Source organism: Bufo bufo, chromosome 5 (assembly GCF_905171765.1).
Source record: "Bufo bufo chromosome 5, aBufBuf1.1, whole genome shotgun sequence".
Lineage (NCBI taxonomy): Eukaryota > Metazoa > Chordata > Amphibia > Anura > Bufonidae > Bufo > Bufo bufo.
In genome coordinates, this window is record NC_053393.1 from 538901455 (window position 1) to 538911579 (window position 10125).

The following is a 10125-nucleotide window of genomic DNA, read 5'->3' on the forward strand; positions in this document are numbered from 1 at the left end:
CTAGGTATTTCTAGTTGTAGGTATTTCTATGTATTATAGAAGTAGAGAAATTGAAACTTGGAAATGTGCAAATTTTTAAAAATTTTTGGCAAATTTGCCATTTTTTTATAAATAAAAAAGATTTTTTTTTACTCCATTTTACCAGTGTCATGAAGTACAATATGTGATGAAAAAACAGTCTCATAATGGCCTGGATAAGTCAAAGCGTTTTAAAGTTATCACCACATGCCCTCACCAATAACAATAGCCCCCCAAAAGTGTCAGTAACCAGAGCCCTCCCCCTAAAGGGTTAATCTCCTGCAGCACAAAGGGGTCCTCTTACCACATGTTGCTTTCATTTATACACTGAGCAGATGGCAGATCTCCCTTCCCTGTTGTGCGCTGCTTCAACCCTGCATTCTCCAGCTCTGCTGAGTGAGGGAGCGTCTGCCAAGCGCAGGGACAGGGAGAAGTGCACACAGCCCAGGCACTGTTATCAGCTGCTGGGGAGGACCTGGATGTAATCATTTACTTACAGTCCCTGGCTGTCAGTAATCTGACCTTGCACGCAGCGTGCTCCGTCCTTCAACAGATAGACGGACCATGCCTAGCAACCCTATTTTAAGCACAGGAAAAAGTAGGCAGTACAGGGGACAAAACTGTGGAATTAAGGGGTAATTGAATACACAGTGAAAAGTGAAATAGGGCCCCCAAGGTGATATTAATCACCACAATCCAATACTCTAAAAAAAATATATATGACAGTTATACTTTAAGGTGAAAATGAGCCCGGTCCTTAAGGAGTTAAAGGCATATACACCTTAGATCACTAATATATTTATTGCATTGGATCAGTTATTTCACAAAAAAAAATTCTAATAGTTTTTATTACATTTCTGAAGTGTTTGCTTTCTGTAGCTCGCGTGTATCCAATTCATAGCAAGCTGCAGAATGCCATTCTGTGCCAAATCCAATTGATAAACTTACTAATTGCTTTTGTCCAGTCGCCCTCTGTCCTATCCTGAGCGATCATTAAGTGTTATTCTGATCAAACTCATCAAATCAACTGTTTTGCTCACATTCCATAAAATGAGGAAAGGAGAGAGAGGGAGAGAGACTGGGCAAAAACCATCATAAAGCTTGCCTGGCAGACTTGGAAATAAAATTATTTAGTAAGCATTCATCAAATGAGTGCTCTGGAGAGGAGAGAGAGGTTCTGAGAAAAGCCATCAGAAAGCTTGTCTGATCGATTTGGCACGCAATAGCATTATACAGCTTGCTAGGTATTGAAATACATGCAGGCTGCAGAAGCCAAAAGCTTCAAAACATTTAATGAAAACAAATTGGAAAAATGACTATGATGATGTAACTGATGCAATAGGAAACATTTTTATTTTTTATATTTTTTGTTGATATTTAAATTGGAATGTATTTGCTACATTTTTTTATGTATCAAATCGAAATAAAAATGGACAAAAAAATATATTTTTTAATACAACTTTTTAACACACGATAAAGAGTAGAAGGGTCTCGCAGCTTGTTTGCACACTTCATTAAAGTTTTTTTTTTTTCTTTTGTCACGCTTCTTTCAGAAAGATTGCAAATCCCGGGTGTTAAGTAACATGCATGGGATATTTATGTGTGATTTATAGGAGATTAAATGGAGAACACGTAATGACAGGGAAGTAAATTAAATCAGGATATGAATGAGAACTGTTTGTAGGTGTTCTAGAAAAACCTGCTGCTACTGCCTAAATTCATCTACATTTACTGTATGTTAGTTTTTTTTATTTTACTTCCAAAATGATTTTGTGACAATAGATCTGTAAAAAAAAAAAGTTTCAAGCGATATTTTTGAGTTATTTAAAAAATAACAAAAAAAACATAAGTTAATTAATTTAAACTTATCTAAAGAAGAAAAATATATTTTAACAAGCAGGCACACAAGCGCCCTCTGATTATATTCTAATCTGCAAACCTAATTATCACCTTCTTATAAAGTACAAGGAAATCTTTGGAAGCAAATTAATGTAACTTATCAGTAGGGCAGTTTGTTGCCTTCAGAAAAAAAAAAGAATTGGTATAAGCTCCAATTATAAAGAAAATTGATGTCTGTTTTTTCCCCATGATAGATAGATATACAGACAGATAGAGAGATGACAGATAGATAGATAGATAGATAGATAGATAGATATAAAACAGATAGATATAGATATACAAAAGAGAGAAAGAAAGAAAGAAAGAAAGAAAGAAAGAAAGAAAGAAAGAAAGAAAGAAAGAAAGAAAGAGAAATAGAAAGAAAGACAGAAAGAAAGAAAGAAAGAAAGAAAGAAAGAAAGAGAAATAGAAAGAAAGAGAAAAAGATAGAAATGAGATAGATATACATATAGATAATAGATAGATAGACAGATATGAGATAGATAGACAGATATGAGATAGATAGATAGATAGATAGATAGATAGATAGATAGATAGATAGATAGATAGATAGGTACATAGGTAGATAGATAGATAGATAGATAGATAGATAGATAGATAATAGAAAGATAGATGAACAAGAGATACATTTTTGCAGCACTTATTTAACCCCTTCCCAACATGCTCCGCATAGATATGGCTCAGGGGGGAGGGAGTTAACGACCCGCGTCATACTATTATGGCGTGCTGATTGGGTGGGCACAGGATCTGGGACAGGAGCCTAGCTGTTAGTGACAGCCAGACTCCCGCACGAACCGATGGCATTGGTGAAAACTGCTATACCAGCAAATTAACCTCTTTGATGCCATGAGCAATGCTGACTACAGCATCTAAGGGGTTTAGAGAGGGAGTGGGCTCCCTCTCTCAACTCTTCAGCTCCCCACAATACTGTCGCAGGGTGCTCATGGCTGCGATGCCAGCCTGAAGCCTTACAAAGGCTTCCAGGTCTGCAAGCTATGGAACACTATGAGGTCTAGCCCCAGGCTTGGTCTCAAAGATGAACTGTCAGTGTGAAACTGCATGCAGTACAATACCAGCCATCAGACCGTGAAAAGTTTAATTCCCCTAGTGGGACTAAAATAATAGTATTTTATTTTATTTTTTTAAGTGTATTTAAAAAATAAAAGGAAAAATTTTTCAGCTGTAAAAAAAAGTAACACTTTCACCTCATCAAGCCATTCAGTACTGTTAAAAAAAATAAAAAAAATAAAATAAAAGATATATATATATATATATATATATATATAAACATCAAAAGTAGGGCAGCACTCCTTTGCCAACTGTAAAGTGGGTGCCAGCGGTAACCCCTCGATTCCGGGTGGTAGACAAGTCGCAAAAATCCACGGCACTCCTTGAAAGTGAAAAATGTGCTATTTATTCACACATGTCATACAGCAACGTTTTGGTTCTCTCTCAGAACCTTTTTCAAGCCAAGTGGCTTGAAAAAGGTTCTGAGAGAGAACCGAAACGTTGCTGTATGACATGTGTGAATAAATAGCACATTTTTCACTTTTAAGGAGTGCCGTGGATTTTTGTGACTTTTATATATATATATATATATATATATATATATATACTGTATATATTAAATATATATAAAAATAGCACATGATCTACTCAATAAAGTAAACACAGTAAAAAAATGAATAATTAGAAATTATGCCAGAACATAAATTTTTTTGTCAACTTGCCTCACAAAAATGCTAATATAACACAATCAAACAGTCATATTTACCCAAAAATAGTAACAATGAAAAACTCTAATTATTCTTCAAAAAATTAAAAAGAGCCATCACACGAAACCATCACCAGAAAAATTAAAAAAATGGTTTTCAGAAAATGGTAGCGCAATAACAATTTAAAAAATAAATGCTTTAATTGTGTAAAAGTAGCAAAACCAGATTTCATTATCGCATCCAAATGTCTCTAAATCCTTTAAAACGCCTTGTGAAAATGAAAAATTTGGTGCTACACCATCATTTGATTTTCACAGCCAAGTGTCTCTAAATTCTATGAAAACCCTGTTAGTTTAAAGTTCTCACTACACCCTTCAAAAAATTCCATGAGGGGTGTGCTTACAAAATGTCACTTTTTAGGTGTTTCCACTTTATGGGTACCTCAGGTTCTCTTCAAATGTGACATAGCACCCAGAAACCATTCCAAAATCTGGTCTCTGAAAACCATATGGTGCTTCTTCCCTTCTGAGCCCTGCAGTGTGCCCAAACAGCAATTCACATATGAGGTCTTTCTATAAACTGCAGAATCAGGTTAATGTTTGTTTTGCTGTTAACTCTTGCTGTGTTACAGGGAAAAATATGGAATAAAATGGAAAATCTGCAAAAAAAAAAATATTTTTTTTAAAATTTGAACTCCATTTCACTTTAATTCTTGTGGAACACTTAAAGGATAAACAAAGCTCCTCAAAGTCACTCCAGAACTGATATGGTCCTTCAAAAAGTAATTTTTTTTAAAATAATCTTGAAAATTTGAAAAATTGCTTCTAAAATTCTAAGCCGTCTACCGTCCTAAAAAAAAACAAAATAACATTTACAAAATGATGTGTCAACATGAAATAAACATATGGTGAATGTTAATTAAAAATCTTTTTTGAGGTATCACTATCTGTTTTTAAAGCAGAGGAATTCAAATTTTGAAAATTGCTAATTATTCCAAATGCTCTGTAAAGTGTTTTAAAAAAACATAAAGGTAAAACATATCAACCCAAATTTAATTTGAAGTACAATGTGTCATAAAAAAAAACAATCTCAGTATGGCTTGGATAAGTAAGAGCACTCAAAAGTTACCACCACTTAAAGTGATATATATCAGATTTGCAAAATTAGTCTCATTCAGGAAGGTGAAAACTGGCTGTGTCTGGGAGGAGTTCATAAATACTGCATTTTTCGCCCCAGCGTCTTATGGGGTGAATACTAATGAGCGCTTCCATTATGGAAGCTCCCATTAGTACCGGAGGACCCAGAAGCTGTGAAGGCTCTGTACTCCCCATTTTCTGGTCCTCGGCTGTCAGCTGTACAGTGGCTGCGACAGTGGGAGGGCGCTCTCTGACCTCACACTCTGCACATCAGATCACAGCACAGTTATAGGCAGGATGAAGACAAATCGTGGGCAGTGAGAGGTGGTGGCGTCTGGGAGCAAGAGAGGTAAGTGGTTTATTTATTTTATCTGGTATGAGGCAATAGGAGCTGATGACAGGCATAAGGGCTCATAATGGGGGCTGATTAGAGGCATAAGGGCTGATAATGGGGGTAAATGAGAGGCATAAGGGCTGATTATGGGGGATGATGGGAGGCATAAGGGATGATTATGCGGCGGATGAGAGGCATGGAGGCTAATGAGAGACATGGGGCTCTTATCTGAGGTCTGATTGTGGGTCATTTACATTGGGGTCTGAGCTGAGGTCTGATTGGGGGTCTGATCTGAGGTCTTATTGGGGTCTTATTAACATTGGGGGTCTGATTAGGGCTGTCAGCTGAGGTCTGATTAACTTTGCGGGTCTGACTGTTGGTCTCACCTGAGGTGTAATGAAAAATATTTTTTTCTTATGGTCCTCCTATGAAACCTAGGTGCATCTTATGGGCCGGTGCGTTTTATAGGGAGAAAAATATGATATGTCTAAGACAAGATGCTACATTCTGCACCAAAAATGGACCAGATTTTGGCATCCAATAAGCCAGAACTCAGACACAGCTGGGTACAACTGTAGGTAGGGACAGACAAGGACAGTGAGCTGAGGCTAGAACCGAGCCCAGTTGCAGTACAAGCCCTAGATAGCTAGATCACAACTGGTTGACGGTCCCTACGCTATTTAAGTGCAGAGATTAACTAACAAAGACAGACAAACCCAATACCAGAGTCACATGAAAATGGATCAGAACCAGGTAGGCTATGCAATACCAAATAAGAGTCAGAGAGTGGTCAGAAGACAACCCCTGATCAGAAGCATGAGCAATTCAAATAAGCACAGGAATAAGAACCAGGAACTCAGCTGAGTCAAAGCCAGTCACTAGCAATGATGTATGGCTAGAAAGTCGACTTTGGATAACTGTTTTAAAATGGTTTTCAAGTTTAATAATCAAATACCGAAGTTTTTCACCGAAGTGTCGCAAGACTTTGGTGATTACTCACTCCGCCTTGCCGGAGCACATACCTTTTAATGCTGTACGGAGAAGGATCTCCGTACAGCATTAAAATGAAGTTTTGAGTGAAGCGACTTTGGATCTTGGATCTGAAACTCTCTTCACTCATGCCTAAATATAAACTTTCATGGCCTGTCTTTCACGTCCAGAAAGATTATAGATCTTTCCCTTAGGGAACTTAACTTTAGCTACAAGTTCTATTGCACAGTCATAATCGCGATGCAGAGGCAAGGACTCGGATGCTTATTTGGAAAAACATCCTGAAAAGCTAAGCAAGAAACAGATCTCCATTGTGAAGAAAGATTTACAGGCAATAGAACCCTATAAATTAAAACCCTGTTGATTATCACTCAAACACTTCAAGTTTTCCACCTCTGGCCTAGTTGGACAAGAATTCGATAGATGTGCAGGACTGTTGCAGTAGAAGCAAAGACCTTTCTTGAAGCAGTGTTCCTTCCTTTGCTGAGAAGACATGGTACCCACTTACATCAGCATTTCGTACTCCACTGGCCCCTTCACCACATTAGACTGAGACAAAAGAGAAGGGAGGAGGATGGACAGAGACAGAATGTTCACGCATACATTGCCTTAAAAGTTGATCTAGTCAAACAGCAAGAGACATCGCCTTAAGGACCCTCGGGTTGAATAACTAACTAGCTGGTCTTTCAAGTGTCTGACAGGCCCAGTCTGAACTGTGATCTAAGGGCCAGATCGTTCCAGCCAGACGCAGTACAGAATCTCAACACAATACTCCTTGACAGGCCACCTGCCTTGACACAAGGAAAGGAGATGACTTTCAGATTAGGCTTCCCTTTCCAGCTCATCATACAGAAGACCAAGTGCAGAAAAAATACAATCTACATAATACAGCTCAGGGGAATTAGACGGCAGTGAAAATGCCCACTCCTGGGGGTCAGCTTGCAACAGAGACATGATATTACCAACTCTCAGTGCCTCAGTACCCAAGGAGTGAGGTCTCAACTGAAAATACTGTCTGTAACTTTCCATAAAAGTTGCAAAACCCTTACGGACACTGTGGCGAAACCAACCTCACCACTGGGTTTTGGAGAGGCCTGTTTAAAAGCCTCTTGCCTCAGGATTATGGCCCATACTAACTTTTAAACCCCTGAACCTATTCAAGTGAATTTTGGATAGGTTTGTCCCCAAGTTATACTGTTTAAATTGATGTAAGTTATATGTATGGACAATGTAAACTCACAAAGTTGTAACAATTTATAATAAGTGTAACTTGTCAGCTTGGGAGGAATATGCTGGGTGTGTTTCTATTGTCCCATTGTGCCATTGTGCCCCCCAGCAGCAGCATGATTTTTTGGGAATTGGGAGCCCAGTCTCCATTCCCCAGCGGCCGTGTGATGTACAGGGAATTGGAAGCCCAGTCTCCATTCCCCAGCGGCCGTGTGATTTATTAGGAATTGGGAGCCCAGTCTCCATTCCCCAGCGGCAGGCGGAGTTACAGGGGGCAGAGACAGTCGGTCCTGTCCACCAGCAGCAGAGTGTCCAGCAGGGAATAGAGAGCCCAGTCTCCTTTCCCCAGCAGCACGACACTGTATTGGGAGCGGAGACGGTCGGTCGCCCTCCCCAGCGGCTGGAAGTATGTATGGGAGAGGAGCTCGTTACCCCCTCTCCCCAGCGGCAGCTTAACGCACCAGGGGGAGACAGTAAGCCCCACAACAGTGAAGATGGGACCGTGGTCTCTGCACTTACAGCACAGGGGGTAGAGACAGTCGGTCTCCCCCTCCAACAACCAGGCTCCAACCAGGCTTCTTCCATGGTAACGCTGGCACCAGGGCAGAGTACCGCTGATACCTGCCCCCAAAGCAACCTCCACTCCAAGCCAGGGAGCAACACAGAGACCAGGAGTACCAGCTACCAACCTAACCTTGGTGGACTCACTGGACAGAGACAGGCTACCAAATTCAACAGGTCCAGTATTTGGTTGTGGGTGGGCTGCCAGACTAACTCAGGTACCGACCGGCGTGAGGTCGGGTATCTGGTTAGTCTTCCCTGGGGGGGGGGGGGGGAGATGTGTGGCGAAACCAACCTCGCCACTTGGTTTTGGAGAGGCCTGTTTAAAAGCCTCTTGCCTCAGGATTATGGCCCATACTAACTTTTAAACCCCTGAACCTATTCAAGTGAATTTTGGATAGGTTTGTCCCCAAGTTATACTGTTTAAATTGATGTAAGTTATATGTATGGACAATGTAAACTCACAAAGTTGTAACAATTTATAATAAGTGTAACTTGTCAGCTTGGGAGGAATATGCTGGGTGTGTTTCTATTGTCCCATTGTGCCATTGTGTGTTTAAAATGGTGATGTCTGTCCTGTTGTCTTTACATGTGTATTGGTGATTTCCCTTTGTCCTGAGAGATAATTGGATTGCTCCTCGGTTGTCTCCGGGACAGAGAGGAGGAAACCATGATGCATTGTGGGGATATGTTGTATCTGTCCTGTGTCGCAGTCTCCCTTCTGGTCCTCTGGGGGCATGAACGATTGGTTGCTGTACTTACATTGTATGTGTTGTAATATACTGATTGGTTGTATTTCAAAACCCTGTGGGCAGTACTATGTTTGTTTTTTGTGAATAAAAGAGGCTGTACTTGAAGTACAGTGAGACCACTGCTTGACCCTCAACACGGAGCCTTGTCTCGTTATTGGGGGGATCCACTGTATGCTGTTAGAGACTGATTGGCAGGAGTGTAAGCTGATTGTATGCTTTTCCTGTTCGTCTGCTAGCAGCTATTCGTGAGGTTCCAGTTTGGAGTGCTATTTTGTATCCAGTTCGGGAGTTTGGTGTTCTGCAGTAGCTGTGCCTGTCTCTCAGAAAGGGGCATATCGCCTAAACGGATTTTAACCCCTTGTCTGCTGAAACGGTCCGTTACAGCCACAAAAAAAAGCGGTCAGGGAGCCTAATCTTAGGCTCCATCGGTGATGGGGTTGAAGAAGCAGGGGGACTAGTCTGACAGGACTCCTGCTGTTGGACCCTCTTAGCTAAATTCTGCACCAACTGAGCAATGCCCTCCATCTGTGAGGCTATGGGTCTATTCACATGTCCGTAAGTGTTTTGCGGATCCGCAGATTGCGGATCCGCAAAACACGGACACCTGCAATGTGCGATCCGCAATTTGTGGACCGCACATCACAGACACTATAATAGAAAATGCCTTTTCTGGTCCGCAAATATTCTATTTTTTTCAGAAACTGAATTGCGGATCCCGAAAAAACAGATGCGGATCTTGAAAATGCGGATTCGCATCCGTTCCAGCACCATTGAAAGTGAATGGGTCCGCAAATTGCGGAACGAATGCGGACCCAAATTACGGACGTGTGAATGGACCCTTAAGCTGCCATGGCGTCCAAAGTAGTGCAGGTACCAAGTCTTTTTTGGGCCAGTGATAATGTTACGACTGTAGGTAGGGACAGACAAGGACAGTGAGCCCTAAGGCTAGAACCCATCCCGCTTTCCCTACATACTTGTAGTACAAGTCCTAGATAGATAGAAAGCAACTGGTCGACAGTCCCAACACTTTTTTAGTACAGATATGGATAACAAACAAAGACAGACAAACACAATACCAGAGTCATACGAAAATGTGTCAGAACCAGATGGGCTATGCAGTACCAAATAAGAAACAGAGACTGGTCAGAAGACAAGCTGAAACCAGAACCAGACAGACTACGTAGTAGCAAACGAGAGACAGAGTGTGGTCAGAAGATAAGCTGAGGTTAGAAGCACAAGCAATCCAAATAAGCACAGGAGCAAGAACCAGGAACTCAGCTAGTGAGTCAAACACTATCATTAGCAATGGTGTATGACCAGGAAGGGATTCAAAAAGAGCGCCGTCCCTGGATCAGAACCTGATAGGTCCATTGACTCGGCGCTCCATTAGTCAGACACACTGGACACAGTGATAGAGCACCTGAGCTAATCAGTCCACTGATAATCTCCCACAGCAGAAGCCAGCTGCAGGGAGAAAGAGAGCATTGCATTCT

General features: G+C 40.9%; 1 protein-coding gene across 1 annotated transcript in view; it reads right to left on the minus strand.

The window, feature by feature from the left end:
* The window catches only part of DGKB (diacylglycerol kinase beta), a 668472-nt gene that overhangs the window by 287981 nt on the left and 370366 nt on the right, over positions 1–10125 (minus strand). The window lies entirely within an intron of this gene.